This window comes from Balaenoptera musculus, chromosome 15, assembly GCF_009873245.2.
Source record: "Balaenoptera musculus isolate JJ_BM4_2016_0621 chromosome 15, mBalMus1.pri.v3, whole genome shotgun sequence".
NCBI lineage: Eukaryota > Metazoa > Chordata > Mammalia > Artiodactyla > Balaenopteridae > Balaenoptera > Balaenoptera musculus.
The window spans coordinates 86,337,411-86,359,129 of NC_045799.1; the positions used below are offsets into that span (position 1 = coordinate 86,337,411).

Here is a 21,719-nt window from a genome sequence, read left to right on the forward strand (position 1 = left end):
TATTGTTTGTCTATCCCTATTTCAGAATCGGGGCAGTTGTTAGGCCTCAGTGCTAGATATTATTTCATGCCTTAATAAGGAGGCACACATATTAAAAATTCACAATTATTAAAGTATTTGATAACTCTGTTTCAATATACTAATTTGTAATCCTCTGTATGTTCTTTCTTGTATTTAAAAACGTTATTCTGGAAGTGGTTCCAGATACCAAATGGATTTCAGAAAGTTAAGAAGGGCTGCCCCTCAGGGACAGACTCCTTGTTCTGTAATGAAGGGAGGAGGCAGGCCTGAAAAGGCAGAGGACTGACAAATGAGGGCCCACCCAGGTGGCCACACCAGGGCCCAGAGGCGTGATGCTCGCATTCTAAAAGTGGCCGCAGGGCAGAATGGAGCTTGTCATGTCTGGTCCTCAGTGGGCCCCAAAGAATGTGAGTTGTCGTGTGTTGACAAAGGACAAGATGGCCAGAGAGTTCTGGGGTCCTCGGGCAAAGGACAGCTTCTTCAGAAGGAAATTGTTCTTCTAACCAGCCTTGGGTTGTAGGGTTTGGCCTTTGTTGCTTGAAAAACACTTTGAGGAAGTGTAGATGGAGAAAGCTCCAGGGAACTTCCTGAAATACACAGTCAGGGTTGGCGAGCCTTTGTCCACTCATTCCAGTGTAAGAGGGGAGCCTCCACTTCAGGACGGTGATGAAGTGGTCCCACGTTTCTGTTGCAGGAACGGCAAAGGCAAGGAAGGCGCATTACGAATGGCACGTCAGCCATAACTCTGAGTTTCTTGGTTTTATTGGTCTGTGTCATAACCTTAACGTTACTTAAATGTAATTTGGTGGTGTTTTTTAGTACGGTTTCCCCTTCTTTTCCTCACGGCCACTAACATTTCCTGTCTCGGCTCCCCACTCTCCCTTGTCACCATTATCCATTACTGCCACTGCCCTGCCAGGATGTCCTTGGAGGGGACTCTTAATGGAGCTGTCCTGGTTAAAGAAATTCAATGTGATTGAACTGCAGCGAAGAATCAAAATCCAAATATCTGAAAGGGATGAATAATAACTAGGTATTAAAGCATATTGGTTATTTATTACTGGCAGAAGGCAGGAAAACATTAGCATGTAAAAAGCTGTAAATTAATCACAGCTGGGGATAGGAAACCTGAAAAAGTCACCTCTATCTTTGTTAACTCTGTTTTGTTATTCTTGACGTGTTCCCACGTCCCTACTTCTGTCCTTCCGTGATAGATTTTCATCCCAGCTGGCTAGCTGCAGGCACGAAGACGGGAGATTAAACCCAAAAAAATGGTTAATCTCATGTCACCTGGTGTTGAAAAGAGGGCGGCCGGGGGAATGTGCGTCTGTGAGCTGACCTAGATTCAGACCGTGGCCACACTGCTCACTAACTGTGACCTCGGACAAGTCACCTGACGTCTCCAGACGTCGGGTCTCCAGTCTGTCAAGTGCAAATGATTGTAAAACCTTCCTCATAGCACTGTCATAGGGATTAAATGAGATCCTGCCTTTATGTGTTTAGTCCCGTGTCTAATGACTGCTGTTGGTGACAAAGGGACAAAGGCCTTGCCAACTCAAAATGCTATCAGTGGTCCAGCGTTGCATTAAAATGCCGATTCCCAGGCCCCACCTCTGGCCTCCTGTATTAGAGTCTGCATCCGACAAGATCCCTGGGCGAGACAATTAGACCTTAACGTTTGAGAAGCCCTGACACAAGTGTTCTTGTACATATAAGGAATTTTTTAGTGAACTGGAGAAAGGGTGTTCCGTTTTACGATAAAACCAGGAAAAAGATTATTCACGTTCAAAGAATGCATTGACTATTGGAGCTGAAAGGTACGCTGGAAGGCTTTGAATCCTGCTGTCTTTACCGTTGAGGACTCTGAGGTCTGGAGAAGTGAAGCATCTGTCCGAGGCCACGGAGTTGGTGTTCTGGTTAAGTGCTGTTGCATAAAAACCACTCCAAAACTGAATGACTTGAAACCACAGTGATAATTTATTTCGCTCACAAATCTGCATCGTGGGCTGAGCTTGGCTGGAAAAGCGTGTCTGCTCCATGTGCCAAAAGTTTGGGGAACCAAGATAGCGCGCTCCATGGCCGCGGGCTGGGAGCTGGGCCTGAGGGCTGGGAACCTCCCTTCCTCTCCAGGGGGCCTCTCCCCAGCTGCTTCAGCCCCCTCATAGCATGGTGGCTGGCTGTCCAGAGTGCGTGTCCCAAGACACAGGCCGTGGGAGCCGCCAGTTTCTTGCTGCCTGGGTCCAGGCCCTGGCTGTGCATCCCTCCACTTTTTTGTATGGATCAAGGAGTTGGCAGAACCCAGATCCAAGGGAGGAGACATAGGCCCCACCTGTTGATGGGAAGAATGGTAGAGAATTGGGGGTCATATTTTAAAAGCGCCACAAGTAGCCATTAATAGAACTGGGATCCAGCATGGAGCTCTTTCTACAGTTCCAAGTTCAAACTTCCCTCCTGATCTTTCCTTGGGGAAGAGTAGACCCTGTCAGCTTGATTTTGCATGGGAACAAAAATAACTCCATCTTTTCACTTTACAGTGTGAGCTCAGAGCCCAGGGCCTAGACCATCATCCTGTTCCTAGACAGAGCCCCCAGGAGCGGCCATGGGGGATGTCTCCGCTCTGGGAAGCTTGTTTTTCACGACACAGGGAGGCGGCAGCAGTTGCCTTCCCTGCCAGGGGCCTGCTGGTTTCAGGACTGACTGAGTTAACACAAGCCCCCAATAAGACGTGGCATCAAACTTCGGCTAGTTCTGCCCACCTGCACCAGCCCAGGGCTTTGCTCCTCCCTCCCACGCGGGTTGGGCTGCAGGGGGCTTCTGGGCTTCCCGACTTCGTTCTCCCTGAGAAAGGGTGCGTGTCCATCTGCCTGGTTTAAGGTTTGGGGGTGGGGCTTTGTGTGTGTTGTTTGGTTTGCATCCAATGAGCCTTTGTTGGAGCTGGGATTTGAGCTCAGCTTCACCTGCCCACAGCTCTGTCTACCGTTCCAGACCATGACATCATCTGGGTTCCTTCAAAGTGGTCTGTGAGACAAGGATTTGAACTGGGATCACAGAGCAGGGAAGTGGGACAGGGAAGGGAAGGCAGATGATCGATGAAGGCCTTGGTTCCATTGGTGAAAAGAAGGGTCTCCTGCCTCAAGGGCAGATCCTTGAACGGAGAAGGCACGTGAGCAGAGTACAACCTGATGTGACAAACGCTGTTCTGAAAGTTGCGTTTTGGGAGACACGAGGGAGGGAGCCACACTGCTGCTGGGGGGGTTCAGGCAGTGGTGGCTCTGGGCCCTGACGGGTGTGTAGGAGTCTGCCAAGTGGACACAACAGCAGAGGCATGGCTAAAATACTTTGGCACGGCTGCTGTGTGGGCTCTATACCTTTTCCAGGGATGATGTCACACACACAAAATGTTTGGAGTCCTCTCCTTTTGCAATTGTTTTTCAAGCTTTAGGACTGTAGCTTGTAAACTCACTGAGAGCGTTTCAAAGGAGTTTCCATCAGATTTGTTGAGCAGTTGCAGCATTGTTGGAAAGACTGTCTTAAAGGACTGTGTTCATTTGGGTGTCATCAGTGAAGTCTCCTTTGTTTAAAAAAGTCTATTTCGGTTCATAACATCCCGTCATGTTGGGGGAAGAGGAGGGATGTTTAGTTACTGCTTAGGGACTGAATTGTGTCCCTCCCTAAATTCATACATTCATGACTGTATGTGGAGAGGAGGCCTCTGAGGAGGCAGTTAGGGTTAAATGAGGTCATAATGGTGGGACCCTGATCCAGCAGGGCTGGCATCCTTATGAGAAGAGGAAAAGCCACCAGGGGTAAATGCACCCAGAGAAAAGGCCATGTGAGGACACAGTGGGAACAGCCGTCTGCAAGCTAACAGAGGCCTGCCCAGAAAACAACCCTGCTGGCACCTTGACCTTGGACTTCCAGCCTCCAGAACTGTAAGAAAATCAGTATCTGTTGTCTAAGCTGCCCAGTCCAGGGTGAGCTGACCAATACAGTTACCAACAGAGAACTCAGCATGTTTAAGGGGGGCACCTTTAAACATTCTTGCAGACTTCTGAGCTCTGTCTGGCATTCATGTGTGGACACCATTGCAGCTCAACCCTTTACACATACGTTTTCTCACGTGTAAACAGTGTTATGTTTTTGAGGCCCCTCCTTTTCTGGAAAAGTTCTGCCCCTCCCCCACCAACACACACACTCAGATCCCTGATGTTTGAAAACCCTCAGTCAGGCATAGCTATTTTCATGGTTCCGGAACAGGTGTTCATAGACGAGATGACCAGCTGCTGAGCCAGACGTACCTGAGCAGGGATGGGGCCTGGCCAGTGCCCACTATGTTACTTGGGCAGGGAATCCATGTGAATTAATGTGCACAGGAATATCTGCATCCCGGGGGGTGGGTGTGAGCCCGTTCCACCTGGAGAAGGCAACTGGTGGCTCTGAGTCTCCCCTCTCCATGACTCTCCTGAGAGAGGGTCTTGATGGGACAAGATTAAAGAGACATACGGACTCTTGAGTACTTGGTGGATAGAACGGGGGCCCTCCTGCCTGGAGAAGGAAGAGGGGTGGGGTGTTGGGGTGTGTCAGGGCAGGTTTACTGAGAACCAGCTCTGCAGCCAAACCTGCAGGAGGTTCCCCAGCTGAGGAGCAGTTATTCACCCTGCGAAGGTTAATTCCTCTATGGCGAAAGCAAATGGCCTTAACTCCTTCAAAGAGAAAAGGTAAAGGCAATTCTGACCAGAGCAAAAGGCCCAGCCTTTGGCTCTCTCTGTGGATGGGAGCTTCTCCCCGGCACAGCCCACTCCTCTTTCCTGCAGACTTAACAGATGTATGTTTGATTTTATGAGAACTGCCAAATTATGTTCTGAAGTGGCTGTACTATTTCACAGCCCCACCAGCTGTGTTTGAGAGTTCCAGTTGCTCCGTGTCCTCACCACGTTTGATGTCATCAGTTTAAAAGTTTTAGCCATTCTGCTGGTTGTTTGGGGGTATCTCATTCTAATTTGCACTTCCCTGATGACTAATGATCTTGAGCTCATCTTCATGTGCTTATTAGCCATTTGTATTTCTTCCCTCCTGAAGTGCTCATTCAAGTCTTTTGTCCTCTTTTTATTAACTTGCTGCTTTTAGTTTTTATTTGTGATATTCTTTATATGTTGTGGGTACAAGTCCTTTATCAAATATTTATATTGTGAATATTTCTTCTATGACTGACCTGTTCATTTTCTTACTAGTGTTTTGTTTTTTTTTGAAATAATTGGGAGTTTAGATTTTTTTAAAATTAATTAATTAATTTATTTATTTATAGCTGTGTTGGGTCTTTGTTTCTGTGCGAGGGCTTTCTCTAGTTGCAGCGAGTGGGGGCCACTCTTCATTGCGGTGTGCGGGCCTCTCACTATCGCGGCCTCTCTTGTTGTGGAGCACAGGCTCCAGACGCGCAGGCTCAGTAGTTGTGGCTCACGGGCCCAGTTGCTCCGCGGCATGTGGGATCTTCCCAGACCAGGGCTCGAACCCGTGTCCCCTGCATTGGCAGGCAGATTCTCAACCACTGCGCCACCAGGGAAGCCCCTTACTAGTGTTTTTGATGAGCAGTTTTTCATTTTTTAAGTTTTTTTGTTTTGACGAAGTCCAATTCTTTTTTTTTTTCAGTTTTGTATTTAGTACTTTCTGGCTCTTGTCTAGGAAATCTTTGCCTACCTCAGGGTTGTAAAGGTGGTCTTCTTTTTTCTTCTAGAAACATTGTAATTTTGGATTTTATGTTTAAATCTGTGATCTACTTTGAATTAATGTTAGTGTCCCGTGTGACATAGGAGTTGAGGTTTATTTTTTCCCATGAAATGGATATCCAGTTGTTACAGCACCAACTGTTGAAAAGACTTTCCTGGCACCTTTGAATTGTTTTGTTGACTTTGTCAAAAATTAATTGACTATATAGCTGTAGATCTATTTCTGGACTCACTCTTCTGTTTCATTGATTTATTACTTATCTTTACACAAAAACCACACTGTCTTGATGACTGTAGTTTTACAGTAAACCTTGAAATTGGGTACTTATATTTATATATAAAATATTTATAATATATAAATGATAATATAATATATAATACATAAATATATATAATTAATACATATATTAATGTGTATTCCTCCAATTTTTTTTCAAAATTGTTCTAGCTATCAAAGTCTCTTTCTTTTCTATATAAATATTGGAATTTGTTTATACTATACCAAAAAATCTTGTTGATATTTGATTGGAATTTATTGAAGTTCTAGGTCAATTTGGACCTAACTGGCAGTAATACTGAGGAGTCTTCCAATCCATGAACATGATATATCCCTCCGTTTGATTTAGGGCTTCTTTAACTTTTTTAAGCAATTCTTTGTAGTTTTCAAGGTAGATATTTTACACATCTTTCATTATATTTAAATCCTAAGTATTTTTTTTGATATTATGTTTTTAAAAATTTTTGTATATTGACCTTGTATCCTGTGTCCTTGCTAAATTAGTGTATGATAATTAGTAGTTATTGATTATTACTGATTCTGATAGTAGGTTTCTTTTTTATAGATTCCTTTGGATTACTTTTCTATACACAATCATGTTGTCTACAAATAATGACAGTTTTACATCTTGCTTTCCAATCTTTGTTCCCTTTAATTCTTTTTCTTGCCTTGTTGCACTATCTAGAAACCCTAGTACAGTGTTGAGTATAAGTGCTTAGCATGAATATCCTTGCTTCATTCCGAATCTTAGAGGAAAAGCATTTAGCCTTTCATCACAAAGTATGAGGATAGTTGTTGCCAGGTTGAGGGCAATCTATTCCATTTTGCTGAGAGTTTTTAAATATGAATAGATGTTGAATTTTGCCAAATGATTTCTGCATCTATTGAAATAATCATATGTTGTTTTCTTCTTTATTCTCTTAATATGATGAATTATAGTGGTTGATTTTCGAATGTTGAACCAGTCTTGCATTCCTGGAATCAGTCCCACTTGGTCATGATGTATAATCTTTTCTCTATACTTCTGAAATTTTGTGCTGAAATTACGTTAAGGATTTCTTTGCATCTACCTTTATGAGGGGTACTGGTCATACTTCTCTTTTCCTGTAATGCCTTTGTTTGGTTTTGGAATCAGCATAATGTTGGCCACATAAAATGAGATGGGAAGTATTTCTTCTCCCTCTATTTTATGTAAGAGTTCATGTAAAATTGGTGTTATTTCTTCCTTAAATGTTTGATAGAATTCACCAATGAAGCCATATGAGTCTAGAGCTTTCTTTGTGGAAGGGTTTCTGATAATAACTTCAAATTCTTTAACAGAAAAAGGGCTAACTCAGATTTTTCTATTTCTTCTTAGGTCAATTTTGAGAATTTGTGTTTTTTGAGTAATTTCTGTGCTTATCATCAGTGTTGTAGAATTTATGGTCATAACGTTTTTCATGATATTTCCATAATATCCTCTCAGTCCCTGGTGGATCTGTAGTTATAGCTCGTCTCTCATTTCTGATATTAGTGATTTTGTTTTCTCTGTTTTTCAATCAGTCTAGCTAGAGGTTTATCAGTTCTGCTGATCTTTTCAAAGCTTTTGATTTCACTGGTTTTTCCACGTTGCTCTTATATTTTCTATTTTATTGTTTTCCACTCTTATCTTTATTATCTCTTTTCTCTACTTACTTTGGCTTTTCAGGCCTCTTCATGTAGAAACTTAGATGATTCATTTTAAATCATTCTTCTTTTCTAATATTAGCATATAAAATTATAAATTTCCCTAAAAGCATTGCTTTAGCTGCATGCTAGAAAGTTTGATATTTTGTTTTTATTTGTATTCAGTTCAAAACATATTCACATTTTCCTTTTGGTTTCTTTGATCAATGGGTTATTTAGGACTGTATCGTTTAATCTCCAAATATCTAGGGATTTTCCAGATACTGACATTTAATTATCAATTTCTGATTTAATTCCCTTTTGTCAGAGAACATATTTTATACAATTTTTATCCTTTTAAAGTTATTGAAACTCATTTTATGGCCCAACCAAAAGTCTTGGTGACTGTCCCATATTCACTTGAAAAGCATATGTATTCTGCCGGTATCCTGCAGTTGTTAGCTGGAGTGTTTTATAACTGTCAGTTAGTTCAAGTTGGTTGCTGGTGTTGTTCAAATCTTCTATATTCTTAATTTTTATCTACCTGTCCTAACAATTACTGAGAGAAGAATGTTGAAATCTACAACTGTAATTGTGGATTTATCTAATTCTTTCCGTTTTATCCATTTTCGCCTTATGTGTTTTGAAGCTCTGTAATTAGGTGCATTCAGCATTGTTATATTTTCTTGGTGAATTGACTCCATTATCATTATAAAATGTCCCTCTTTATCTCTGATAATACTTTTTCCTGAAGTCTGCTTTTCTGGTATTAATGTATCCATTGCAGTTTTTATGAATAGTGCTTCCATATTTTACTTTATCTGTGTCTTTATATTTAAAGTGAGTCTCTTATAAACAGCATATAGTTGAATAATGTTTTAATCCACTCTGATAATTTCTGCCATTTAATTGAAGTGTTTAATCCATTTACATTTACCATCTAAGTGTTTTCTTTTTGATGCGTCCATTCTTTGTTTTATTTGTTCCTCCTTTTCTGCCTTCCTTTGGATGAATCAAGGTCTTTTTTGATATTTCATTTTATCTCCTCTTTTGACTTGTTAGCCTATTTCTTTGTTTTATTTGTGTACGTGTGCAGTTGCTCTATGGTTTATACAATGCACCTTTAACTTACCACTGCCTAACTTGTATTAATATTACATCACTTCGCATATAGTGTCAAGACTTATGGCAGTATATGTTCACTTAACCCTCTCTCATCCCTTGTGTGATTATTGATTGTCATGTATTTTATTTCTACATATGTTATAAACTGCACAATAGATTGTTGTTAGTTTTGCTTTAAGCCATTAATTATGTTTTTAAGAAATTGCAAATGGAAGAAATTTTATCTTTACTCACCATTTTGGCACTCTTCAGTCCTTTGTGCAGATCCAAGTTTCCATCTGGCTTCATATTTCTTCACTCTGAAAAATATCATTTAACATTCCTTATACTGCAGGTCTGCTGATGATGGATTTTTTTCAGCTTCTGATTTATCAAACAAAGAGCCTTTATGTCATCTTATTTTTGCAAGGTATTTCGCTGGATAAAGAATTCCAAGTTGGCCTTTTGTTTCAGCAGTTTAAAGATGTGGTTCTATTGTCTTCTTTCTGACATTGTTTATTATGAGGAGTGACCAGTATTTTTATCCCTATTTCACTGTATGTAATGTGTCTTTTTTCCTCTGTCTGCTTTTAAGATTTTATTTTTATATTTAATTTTCACCAGTTTATGATATGCTGATGTACGATTTCATGTTTATTTTGCTTAGAGTTCATTGTATTTCTTGGATCTGTGAGTTGACATTTTTCATTCAATTTGGGGAAAAAATTAAAGTGATTTTTCTTCCACGATTTCTCTTTTTCCTCCCCTTCTAGGACTCTAACTACATGAATGTTAGACCACTTGATATTATTCCTCAATTCACTGATTTTCTGCTCATCCTTTTTAGTCTTTTTTCCCCCTCCATGCCTTAGGTGTGTACTTTCTATTGCCCTTTTTTCAATTTCACTGATTTTTTTCTTCTGCAATGTCCAAATGGTTGTTAAGCCCATCTATTGAATTTGTAATTCATATATTCTACCTTTTAGGTTTAGAATTTCCATTTGGTTATTTCTTGTTTCACATCTTTTTCCTTATTCCGTTCATATTTCCCTTAAATCTTTGGCATACTTATAATATGTTTTAAGGTCTTTGTATGCAAAGTTCAACATTTCTGTAATTTCTGGGTCCATTTCTATTGACTGTTTTTTCTCCTTGTAATTTGTTGGCTCATGCACATGTATAGCAAAAATTTTTTATTCAATTCTGGTCATTGTGGATGCCAAGTTTCTGGATTTTGTTGCCCATAAGTTGTGATAAATTTTGATCTGGCAAATAGTTATGTGTGAATAGGCTTGATTCTTTTGGAACTTACTTTTAAACTTTGTTGGTTACATCTAGAGTGGTCCATATTCTGGAGTTAGAGTAGCCCTGCTCCTCAGGCGTGGACTTTCTAGGTCTCTGAATTTTCAGGTGACCCAGTGAGGTCTTCCAAGTCTGGCTAATTGGAACCCCAGCATTTATCTGTCTTGGGTCATATGAAATCTCTCGGTTCACAGCCTCTTGGTACTTGTTCTCTGCTCAGCTCATGGAGTCTTACTTGCGCACATGTGCAGTTTAGTATTTAGCCAAACACTATTTCTCCGTGTACTTCTCTCCTCTTGGTACCCCTCCTCCCAAATTGCAGACCTCAGCAGCCCTGTACTCTGGACTGTCACCTCAGTTTGCGCTCCACCCCTCTGCCCTGTGGTATGTAAAGTGCATCCAGGCAAAAAGCCAGTGATCACGAGGCTTACCTCATCAGTTTACCTTCCATCAGGGTCATCCTGAGCCCCCTGTTGTTCAATGTCTACAAACAGTTGTTTCAAATATGTTGTTCCATTTTATAATTGTTCAGTGTTTTAACTGTTGTTCATAACATGTTACTTTCCACAAACCTCACAACTGATCTGAATTCACCAGGCCAGATAAGAGGCTATCATAAAAGATTGGCAATGAAGTAGGTCTCGTTGTATGAAATATTAGATTTTTATAAGATTTTTATAATTGTGAGGCGTAATTCTTACTTTGCAGAAGCCTTCACTTTACAAGAGGGCTAGCTGCAAGTAAACAGTGTTCTTCCTTAACCCATTTAAGAGATTGGAAAATGACTGTTGAAAGCAGAGCTAGGTGATGGGCAGCAGAGCCCTCAAGCCTGTCCTGGAAGTTGCTTCCAGGTGGAGCTGTCAGTCAGGAGTGGAGTTAATGTACCATTGAAGTGTCAGCGTGTCCAGGGATCTGGGGCCCACTAGTAAGGCCAAAACAAAGTGAGGGGCACTGCGGGATGAAGTACGAAGACCTGGTCCAACTTGGGGCTCGGTTATCCCCAAGGATCTTGAGTGTGTAGAGCCAAAATGGGAAACACCATCAAAGACCAGGCAGGGTGTGAGCCAGGAGAGACCAGCATGTGTCTAGAAGGTTCTAGGAGCTTAGAAGGGGGTGAGCAGCTAAGTCAACAACCGATGTCTCTGCCAACAGTGAGGAATGAGAGCAGTGCTTCTGCGTGTGTGGTCAACCACCGGGAGAGCTTGTTAAAGTGCAAGCTCTGACTGAGAACGTCCAAGGTGAGGCCTGGAATACTGCAGGTCCAACAAGCTCCAGGTGGTGCTGAGGCTGTGGGCCCGCAGACAACACTCCCATTAGTGAGGACTTTGAATCTGTGAGCCAGGGCTCACCCAGGGAAGCTCCTCCCTGAGGAATCAGCTGATGCTTGTGGCACAGGGGAGACCCCGGTGCTAAACCCAGTAAGTGGAGAGAGGAGGGTTGGATTTACACAAACTTAGTTTATCTGTAACATTTCACCCTTGAAGTTGCCTGTACCTGTTGGGGCTGACAGTTATACGGGAGGGGCATCAGGCATCCCAGAAATCTCAGCCGTGACCCTAGGAGAATTCCCCATAGAGCCACAAGGAGCCAAAACACATGCTCTTCTTACTTGTTCAGGAACCCAAATGCCAGCAGAATGGCAATAATCTTCCATTTAAAAAAAAAAAGAAAGAAAAAAGTAAGGAAGAAAACAACCCTCAAACTCTCTTACCTCCTGCCATAAACTTTTTTCTAGAGTGTAATCTCATGTGCCTTGAGTACAGATGAGGTCCAAAGTTTGATGCTGCAGACTCCATCAGGAGAGGGTGTGGCCCTTTCTCACATCTAACAGGTATTCGTGTTTGGGAGTCCGTGCACCTGCTCCCGTGTCCTGTAAAGGGCACATGTCACACCATCCACACATGCTTGGATTTTAGACACTGTAATGCAGAACACACTTTCGTTGATGTTAGCATCGTTTCACCACCAACCATACGGACTGGGTTCTTTCCCCATCATGTTTAGGAAATTAACAATCACGTTTTAACCTCAGCTTCTTGGATAATACTTGCAATAGCCCATTTCTTCTTAATAGGGCATCAGATGTTAGTAAGTTCTCGACTTTGGGTTTAACTAATGAACTCGTACACGGATGATAATGATGAAAGCTCCCATTAATTGAGCATCTACTATATTCCAGGCAGGTGCTTTAGAAACGTGTTTAATCATCACTAAAATTCTGCCAGCTGTGGGCATTATTATTCCCGTTTTGTAGATAAACTGTTTATACATTATTTATGGGTTCCTATTTATAGAGGAACCGAGGAGGGGCAGTTGGAGGAACGGGGTGGGTGTCGGGTCTGGCGTGTTTTGTGAAGTGTGGGCACCATGAAGTCACTCACCCACCAGTGTTGAGCATCAAGGAGAGTCACTGAGCTCTTTCAAAGCTCTAGTGGCTTTTCCTTCAGCTTCTTGGCAAAGACTCCACTTTCTTCCCAGCCCCTTCCTTCTGCCGGGCAGACAGAGCCGGGCCTCTGACCGGGCCAGCGTGCCCGGGAACTTCTCACCAACCCAAGGAGGAGACATCTGAGCCCACGGCCACATCCAGTCCTCTGCCTGAGTGAGCTCCTGGCCCCCGTCCTTTCTGGCCGAGACGGCCTCTCTGCTCTCCAGGCCTTGCAGGGGGTGAGGGGCAGAGGGAGAGGCGAGAGTTAACGGGAGGCCGGCTCTGTTTTACACGGGATATGCTCTCTTCCCCTCTCTGTTTCCACGGCAACTGCTAATTAGCAAGCTGCTAATTAAAGTTCATATTTATGATCAGAAAATAAAATCATTGGACCTTTCCGAAATAGGATTTTATGAGTTTTGGCTCCAGCAACTGAGTCAGCAGTGAAGGGCCTGTGTTGTTCAGGACCGCGGTTTCAAGGCGGAGATAAATAAGCAAACAGCGCGGGGAGGAGGCTGAACCCACGTCCTTGGGCAGAACTGGGCCTCGGCGGGACCGCCGGCGGGAAAGACGGGGCTCTGGGACGAGGTTCCTACACCGAAGCCGTCGGTCACGTCGGCTATGTTCCGTCTCCGGGGTCACCGAGCTCCCGTGAGGCGGTTTTCTACTGCAGAGCCAGCTGTTTTTGTTCTTTTCTGTTCTCGCCATACTAGAAAAATCATCACCCACAAGCTCAGACTCGAACCTCCCCAGGTGTGTGTGCAGGAAACTCTCAATGCCACTTCCTTTCACATGTGACTTGGTTACTGCTGCTTCTCCGAGGGGTCTCCGGGCACCCTGTGGCCTCGAGTAACCCCTCTTCCTGGAAGAATTCAGCTCCTTGGGCCCTTGGATGTTGGCTTCATCCCTTTTGTGGGCCCTTGATGAGTGCAGTGGGAATCTCCTCACCCAGTCGTGGAAAAATTCTGCCATCTATGGTTGGTCTCTCTGACGGGGCGTGTTTCAGAATCCCAGAGTTGGAAGGGACTTCGAGGGCATCGGGCCGCCCCCCCAGGAACATGGCTGCACGTCCTTTGCCCTGAAATCTCCCCCAAGACTGGGCAGCTTCCCTCCGCTTGCCTTTGGCGATGCCATCCTTGCTGCCTGTCCTGCCCGAGCTTGGAAGGATCAGCTTTCTCCGAGGGGAGAAGAGGAAGGTGTGGGGGAGGGGGTGATGGAAGGTCAGTGTGTCGGGCTGTGAAGACCACCGTCAGTCCCTGCTCCTCCCCGCACCCCTTTGGGGGGTCCCAGGCCCGGCGTTCGACGCCTCCACCTGCAGCCCGTCTTCTGCAACACGGAGGGCAGAGGGCCCTGTCCCAGTGGGGTGCGCGGCAGGAGAGAACACAATGGAGGGCCCAGCAGGCGCGGAGCCGTTCTCGCAGGGCTGTAATTCGGCCAGTCCTTCGTGTCACCTTGGCCCCTTCCGTTCCCTAGCGTGTGCGAGGCGGTGCTGGTGGCCGAGACGGCCCCCGAGAACCCTACCAGCTCTGCAACTCCATTCGTGTGGGCTCGGACCGTGTAAGATTGAATCTTCACGCTGTGCTTCCCTCCCATTGATTGGCTCAGGGAGGCGTCACTCCGTTGACAAAGTCCCGGTGATGCCTACAGCACAGCAGGTAACGAGGGGGCCCTGAGCCCACGGGAGGTACAGCGAGTCCCCCCGCGTCCCGTGCGGAGCCAAACCGGCAGCACTTCCCGCCGCTTCTCACGGGCTGTGGGCTGAACGCTGGGCCTCCGAGTTCACATGTTGAAGCCCAAAACCACAATGGGATGGTACTTGGGGGCGGGGCCTTCGGGAGGGATGAGGGTTATTTGAGGTCTGGGGGGGACCCTCGTGATGGGATTAGTGATCTTAGAAGAAGAGACAGCAGAGCTCCCCTGCCCTCCACGAGCTCAGGAAACGTGAGGACAGAGCAAGAAGGCGGCCGCCTGTGAACCAGGAAGGGGTCTCTCACCAGACACCCACCTGCCAGCAACCGGTGGTGGGAAGGCAGGGTGACAGGGCCACTGCTTCGGGAAACAGAGTGGGGACTTATTACAGAGTTCAGCGTGCACCTCCCAGACGACCCAGCAGAAGACATGACAACGTGTGCCCCCGCGAAGGTGCGTACAGGAATGTCCCAATAGACAAATCGGGCCAACAACCTAAATGTCCGTCAGCAGATAAATGGATACACCGTGGTCCACACATCAGTGGACAGAAAGGGACAAGCCAGACCCTAGAGAGAGCTGGTCGTGCGGATCCATTTTCCTGAGGTCCAGAAAAGGGAAAACTGAGAAAGCACAGTCGTGGTCGCCTCTGGGGTGGGCGTGCGGAATAGGATGCAAAGGGCCGTGAAGGCACTTGCTCGCGTGGTGGCCGTGCCCTGTTTCTTGATCGGGGTCTTGGTGACGGGGTGTCTTCTTTGCAAAACTCATTAAATTTAAGACGCATGCGGCTTACTGGTCATACTGCAATTTTTAAGAAAAGGAAAGGGAACAGAAAGGCTACAGACTGGGAAATAGAGGAATTAGGCAGAGCTGGTAGGTCTGGGCTCTGTTGTGTAGGGCCGCGGAGAACAGCGTGAGAAGCTCCTGTCTAGCTGTGTGGGACCAGAGGGGCCTTGCAGGCTTCTAGGAAAGGGGAAGGGCCAACCTTTAGGGATCACCTACTTGTGCAGGATGCTCGCACAGGCCAGGCAGGCAGGCGACTGTCACCCGTCACCTCAATCTAACTTGCGCTCTCGCTGAGCGTTTGCCAAGCCGTGCTCCTCCAGGCATCTATACTGCAGGGCCTGCCCGTGGTGGGTGGGGTGGTCCCAGCCCTGCTGCAGCTCGCGGTGGAGGTCCAGCTGGATTGGACAGAGAGAAGACACGGTTGTCAGAGGAGCTGGGTCAGTGGCCAAGGCGGATGCGGGCAGGGGAGTACGAGATGTTGGAGGAGAAAAGAGGGTGATGGTGTATTTGGCTCTGGGAAGCCCCGCGTGAGGCCCACTGGAGCGTCCTCCCCGGAATGTTCTAGGCCCCGCACTTCCATCAGCTGGCCTTCCTCTTCGGTGCAGTTCAAAGTCAGGACCGTGGTCTCCGGGGTGAGGGCCGGCAGAGCTGCGGGGCAGCAGGATGGGCGGGGCTGAGCTCCTGCCCTCCCATCCTCACCTTCCCCCACGGCGGACACGGCTCCCGCTCTCTGCAGCGCGCCCCCTGCCGGAGAGACCACAGTTTCCTCCTCTTCTCCCAGCCTCCGCCTCTGCAGAAAGTCACCCACAGCCTCTGCTCAGAACAAAAATAAAAAGGGAAGTATGGCAGCCCACCCCGGCCCACACCTCTGCCCCTGCTAAAAACAGAGGCAGCCTGTGAGTGGGGTGTTGCGCCAGCTTCCGGGGGGGCCGCTGCTCCCTGTAGCATCAGCGCTTTCTGGGGGCCTGGCAGCCACTGTGCTGGAGGAGAGGGAATTTGAGAGGACCACGGAGAGACCCCCTAGCCAGACCTGAAGCCGAGCTAGTTTGCAAACATGTGAGTATACTTTCCAACCGGCTGGTCCTCTTTTCTCTGACACATGTGCGCGCAGCTGGTGAATCCACATCCTCGGTCAGGGAGCGTCTTCTGTGGCAGGTCTGGGGGCCGCCGTGGAGTCCGCCACGCCACCCCACCCCACCCCACCCCCGCCGATCGGTCGTGCTCTCGTCTGAAGCCTGAGCTCTCATGGCTCCACGCGTGTTCTTTTACCATCTTAATTTCCTAAACGACACGGGAGACTCGACAGCGGGTGCTGGGGCAGCTATTTTATGCTGTAGCTTTGATTGCACAGAGCGTGGACTGGAGCCCAGAGAAGACTTTCAGTAAATGCCTGATGACCGATTTGGACCAAACGCTCTCATTTTTACGTGCTGGTTTTTTTTAACTTAACTTTCTTCTGAGGGAGGACGGTGCAGAGGGCCCAGGAGTGGGGGCGGGTGCCCAGCGTGTGTTCCTGTTGAAGGAGTCAGATGCCCGCAGCCCAGCTGGGTGGAGGGGAAGTGTGTGTGCATCTGTTCCCAGAAGCTGGGGCCCTTGCCTTTATCGGCAGCTCGCAGCCCCACAGCCTTGCCCTCTCTGGGGTTCCTGCCCTCCCCGGGGAGCACCTTTCAATCAGTTCCTCCGAGGTTTATTGAGGTTCCGTACACAGAGAAACAAGCCTGTTGCTAAACGTTGTACAACAGCTAGCGCAGGCCCAGGCCCTGCCCGCAAGCAAAATGGCATGAGAGAGAGAGAGATTGCCGAGCCAGGCCAGGCAGGAGACGTGTGATCCAGAATCCGGGGAGGAAGGGCGCAGTGCGGGGCGAACGACTTACCAAGCAGGCAGAAGGACCAGGCTCCCAGGGGGACGTCGCCCCTGCAGTACCTCTTGGAGGCATCTGAGAAGGTTCCTCATTTCCTAACGACATGCTTCAGGAATCCAGTGAGTTCTGGGAGGCTGAAGAAACTTTTGCAGCAGTCCCTGGGGGTCCTTTGCTTATCAGAGACCGGAGTCTAGTTTTCGGGGGGGGGGGCGTGCAGGGGGGAATCAAACTGACGTCACTGGTTTGAAGAAGTCAGCTGGGTCGTGGGGGCGTCCTGTGCAGACATGTCACACCGCCTGCCGGTGAAGCCTGGGCTGGCTCACAAGCCTGGCTTCCTGCGTGGACTCGTTCAACGATCACAAAAGCAGCGGGGTCCCCCGACTCCCTTGCTACCAATATCCCTAACAGCCTCAAGTCAGTAACCGGCTACAGTGTCTGGGTGCCGTTTTGATGGGTGCCTTAATTACTGGTGATTGTGTCATTTGGTACATGCCAAAAAAAAAGTCTTTCCAGTTTGCACCTTGATTCATAAGCTTTCGCTTACATGGCAAGAAGCTAGAGCTGATCTCTGAGTGTAAAGATTCCCGCATTCCTATCACTGTTACTTTCAGAGACTGGGTCAAGTTATTTCCATCCCAACTGTGTGGGAAGGATACAACATCAGAAAAACACGGTCTCGTATTTGCTGGTGGCCTGGTGGCAGAGAAAGTGACAAAGAAACGCCCACCAGCCTCCAACCCCGACAAGTTCCATCAAAGACACCTTGTCACAGCAGACCATTCAAAGAGAGGCGGTGGACACCAGCCTTCCTCAGAAAGAAAGTCCGCGTGTTTGGAGACGTTTTGCGACCTTGGCCTTTCTTCCTGACTCCCCTGATCTCGCACGGCTACGTGGAAAATGTGAGTCTCGGTATTTGTAGGTTTCGAGCTCGCGTGTGGCTTTAAAACAGGTGAGCCGGATTACAGGAAATTGCTCAGTTCACGTGGGCGGCGCTGGGGAGCTTCCAGAGGAGGGATGTGACTGACACGGATGCAGAGCCGGGGGCAGTCCTTCCTGGCTTCCCCTTTCCCCAGCCCTCCCGGCGCCCGGCCCCCAACACTCCTCCCTTCACGGCGGCGTCTTGCTTCATTTCTCTGCCCTTTTCTCGGCCCCGCACCTGCGGGTACTAAATAAAGGTCTGAGTTCCGGTTCCCTTTTCTCTGTCCCCAACCTCTAAACCTCGCCCCACCTCCCTCTGCTGCCCCCTCTTCTCTCTCGCCGTTTCCTGGACACCGAGGCCCTCAGGAGCCTCTCGCTGGATTCCCAGTCGAATCCGGAACCGGAGGTTTAAAAGCCGCCGGAGAGAGACGCGACGAGCACGTGACTCCCCGACTCCCCTCCCCGCCGGGGTGTCCCCTCCCCCCGGCCGCAATTTCCTGACTTATTCATCAGAATTGATGGTTTGAAGGGTTCGGGTTAGTCTTGGTTGGCGACCCATCGTAGCTGTTTTTATTGACGCGATGTGATTTGATTTGAGGTGACATTTGCATATCAAAATTCACCGTTTTAAAGTGAACAGTTCCTTGGTATTTGGCACATTCACAGTGTCGTGCAGCTGCCACTTCCGTCTAGTTCCAAACCATTCTCGTCACCCCCAAATAAAACCCCATACCCGCCAGCGGTCACCCCCTCCGTTCTTCCACCGCAGCCCCTAGCCACCGCCAGTCGGTGGATTTGTGTCTGCGTGGATTTCCCTGTTCGGCACATTTCGTATCAACGGAATCTTACAATACATGGCCTTTGGAGTCTGGCTTCTCTCGCTCAGCATAATGCTTTCGATGTTTTCGTCCGTGTTGCAGCGTGGGTCAGTACTTCGTTCCTTTTTTACGGCCTAATAGTATTCCACTGTGTGTAGAAGATGTCTTTGTGTTTATGGGGTCTCTGGTGCTGAGGGTTCGCGGCTGGCAGGACTGGAAGGGGGGGCTGGGCAGAGGGACGTGGGAGAAGCGGGAACTTGGCCCGTGGCCCCCGCCCACCCCCAGGGCGGTTCCCTCCTGTGGCCGTGACAGCTCCGAGCCGCCCCCTTGAGGGGCACGGGGGAGGAAGGTGCAGCTCTGGCCAGCCTTCCCGAGCTGCGGTTCGGCTCTGCTCCCGAGGACATTGTAACGATTAATTACAGCCAGCCCTTGATTATCCGAAGGGGTAGCCCATTGAAATGTGGGGCCGCAGGGGTGGAAGCAAGGGAGGGGGCCCTGTTCCGTGAGAGAGCCGTGTATTTCAGCGTTAATTTTGAGTAGGGAGACCCTTTCTGAGTCTCTCTTCCCCCTCCCCCTCCCCCCTCCCCCTCTCCCTCTCCCCCTTCCCCTCCTTCCCCCCTCCCCCTCTCCCCCTCCCCCTCCCTCTCCCAAGCCTGCCGCTTAATCGAACGCGCAAGCCTGTTTCGCTCCCAACATAGCGGATGCTCCACGAGTGCGTTAGAACTAGCCTTCTCCCTTGCCATCTCTTTGGCAGAGCATCTCAGGATAGAAAATCAGGTTTGGATTTCACTTTCCTCGCAGGGAAACGCTTATTGTTGTAATAGCAGTGGCAAAGAGAGCACTGTATTCTTCTAAAAATGTCTCCGGTAAACGAGGATGCTGCCGCAAGACGCAGAGATGAAGTGGAAATAGAAAAAATCAGGCGTCTGGAGCCGCCCCAGGCTGGGCCATCGGTCCCAGAAGGATTGGGAGACGGTCCCTGTCGCTCTTCGCAGCTTGCCTGTGAGTCCTTTTCCGAACCCGCGGGTGTGCTGGGTAGTGAGGCGCCTCTCTTGTTTTCCTGCCCAGTTAAAAACTAAAACTCGCTGCTGTGTTCTGCAGTTTTCCATCACCGGCGTCTTGATTGTCCGTTCCCTGCCGGGAGGGAGGGCCGCACGGTCTGGAGTCGTCCTAGCTGAGGTGCCAGCGCACCCCGCGATCTCGTGGAGGGCAGGCCCGCCAGCTCTTCGCCCTCCAGCAGCCTCGTCTTAGATCTGCCTGCTCCGTCCGCCGGGGATTTTGTTCCTGAGTCACTCTGTGCCCTCCTCAGGTCTGGAGCCAGTGCCCACTGGGTGTCAGGCAGCCATGGCACAGCAGGCCCTGTGCCTGGGGTCCAGTAGTGTTTCTTCCGAAGGTCCGCTGGGGACGCGGTTTCTGTCAACTTCCTGTCACCTCCCACAGTGAGGGGTGACGCGTGAGGCCGACTCCCCAAAATGCCGGCTGGTGTCGGGTTATTCGTTTTCAAAGAATTAGGATTCCACAAACGGAACCCCAGCGCCCCAGTGGCTAGAACTGGGTCTCCTTGAAAATGCAGCAGGTGCTTCAGACTCCAGGAGTGCCCCACGGAAGGAGCACATTGCAAAAAACCGGTGGTTGCCATAACGCTGACGCGATGTGTTGGGGAGAGGGAAGGCGGGTGGAGGGTTCTCCCCAACAGAATGGAGGACCCGCGTGGGTGTTTCTGCGTGTCACCCGGTGGAGATGGTTCGTGACAAGATGTCTCTGTCCCTGTAGGTCAGAAGCTGAAGGGATGGGTATTCTATTTTATTTACTTATTATTTTACTAGAGTGTGGTTGCTTTACAATGTTGTGTTAGTTTCAGGCATACAGCAGAGTGAATCAGTCATACACATACGTGTATCCACTCTTTTTTAGGTTCTTTTCCCGTACAGGCCATTACAGGGTATTGAGTAGAGTTCCCTGTGCTCTCCAGTAGGTCCTTATTAGTTATCTGTTTTATATGTAGTAGTGTGTATATGTCAAACCCAGTCTCCCAGTTTATCCCTCCCCTCCCACCCCCTGGTAACCATGAGTTTGTTTTCTACATCTGTAACTCTATTTCTGTGTTGTAGATGAGTTCATTTGTACCCTTTTTTTCAGATTCCCCATGTAAGCGATATCATATGGTATTTGTCTTTCTCTGTCTGAGGGATGGGTATTCTAGACTTCCAGCCCACGACTGACTGAGACTACAAGATAGATTGGCGCTTAGATCTGAATTGCAGGCACAGCAAAACCAGTTGGGTATGACTGAAGGGCATACGATCCTGTCAGCCAGCTGTCATGTGAAAACCCTCCCCACGGCCACCGAGAGAAAGGTCTCATCCAGTGAAGAGAGGAAACTATAACAAGAGAGCCAGCACTTATCCATTGGAAATCAATCACTTTATAAATAGTAAACGCCTATTTGTGAAAGATACTTGCTAGACCACGGGGCGTACAAGGAAGCAGGAGATGGTCCTGCCCAGAGGATCGTAAGCAATATGGTAGACAGATTCTCACAACACCAGGTGGGAGAGTCGCAAATCAGAAGCCCAGACAGAAGGGTTGAGGACAGACCTTTATAAAGTTTTTCTCTGAAGTCTGTTTGGTGTGGAGGTAATTAATTATACAGAACGCCAAGGCAGAGACTTCTCTCCATCTTGAGTTTGCCACGGGCTTCCGAAAGGGTGGACTAAGTGATAATTGATTAAGTGCCTCCCTGTGTGCACTGCAGCAACCCTAAGATGTAGGTGCTCCGTGTCCAATTTTACAGAATGATTAATGGGGGCTCAGAGAGGTTAAGCAACATGCTCGAGACCACACAGCTGAATAATGGCAGGATCCAGGACCACATCCTTTCCTCTAGAACACAGGGAAGCAGAAGCTGCTGGTTTTCTCTCTTGATGAAAAGTTTTGGTTTGATTCTTTTTGTTTGATTAGAGTAGAATTCCTGCAGTCCTTCTCCCACAGCCCCCATCTTTTTTTTTCACGGGGGAGTGGGGAAATCCATGTCACTTCCCACCCACAAACACAATGTATTTTAACCTCTGGAGGGCAGGAGTTACATCTTGTTGTGGGGGTGGGGGGGCGGGGAGGTGCTTCACTTGGAACCTAAGTCCCCCAACTCTC

At 47.8% G+C, this 21,719-nt stretch overlaps 1 protein-coding gene across 4 annotated transcripts in view; it reads left to right on the forward strand.

Annotated features, from left to right (window-relative positions):
- CARD11 (caspase recruitment domain family member 11) overlaps positions 1-21,719 on the forward strand; it is a 108,832-nt gene that overhangs the window by 38,700 nt on the left and 48,413 nt on the right. Inside the window, exon 1 of one of the 4 annotated variants that reach the window (XM_036827468.1) lies at positions 19,441-19,571. The exons of the other annotated variants lie outside the window; for them this stretch is intronic. The gene's annotated coding sequence lies outside the window, so the exon portion shown is untranslated. Of the gene's footprint in view, positions 1-19,440; positions 19,572-21,719 lie in introns of those variants that run through there. 4 annotated transcript variants of the gene reach the window in all.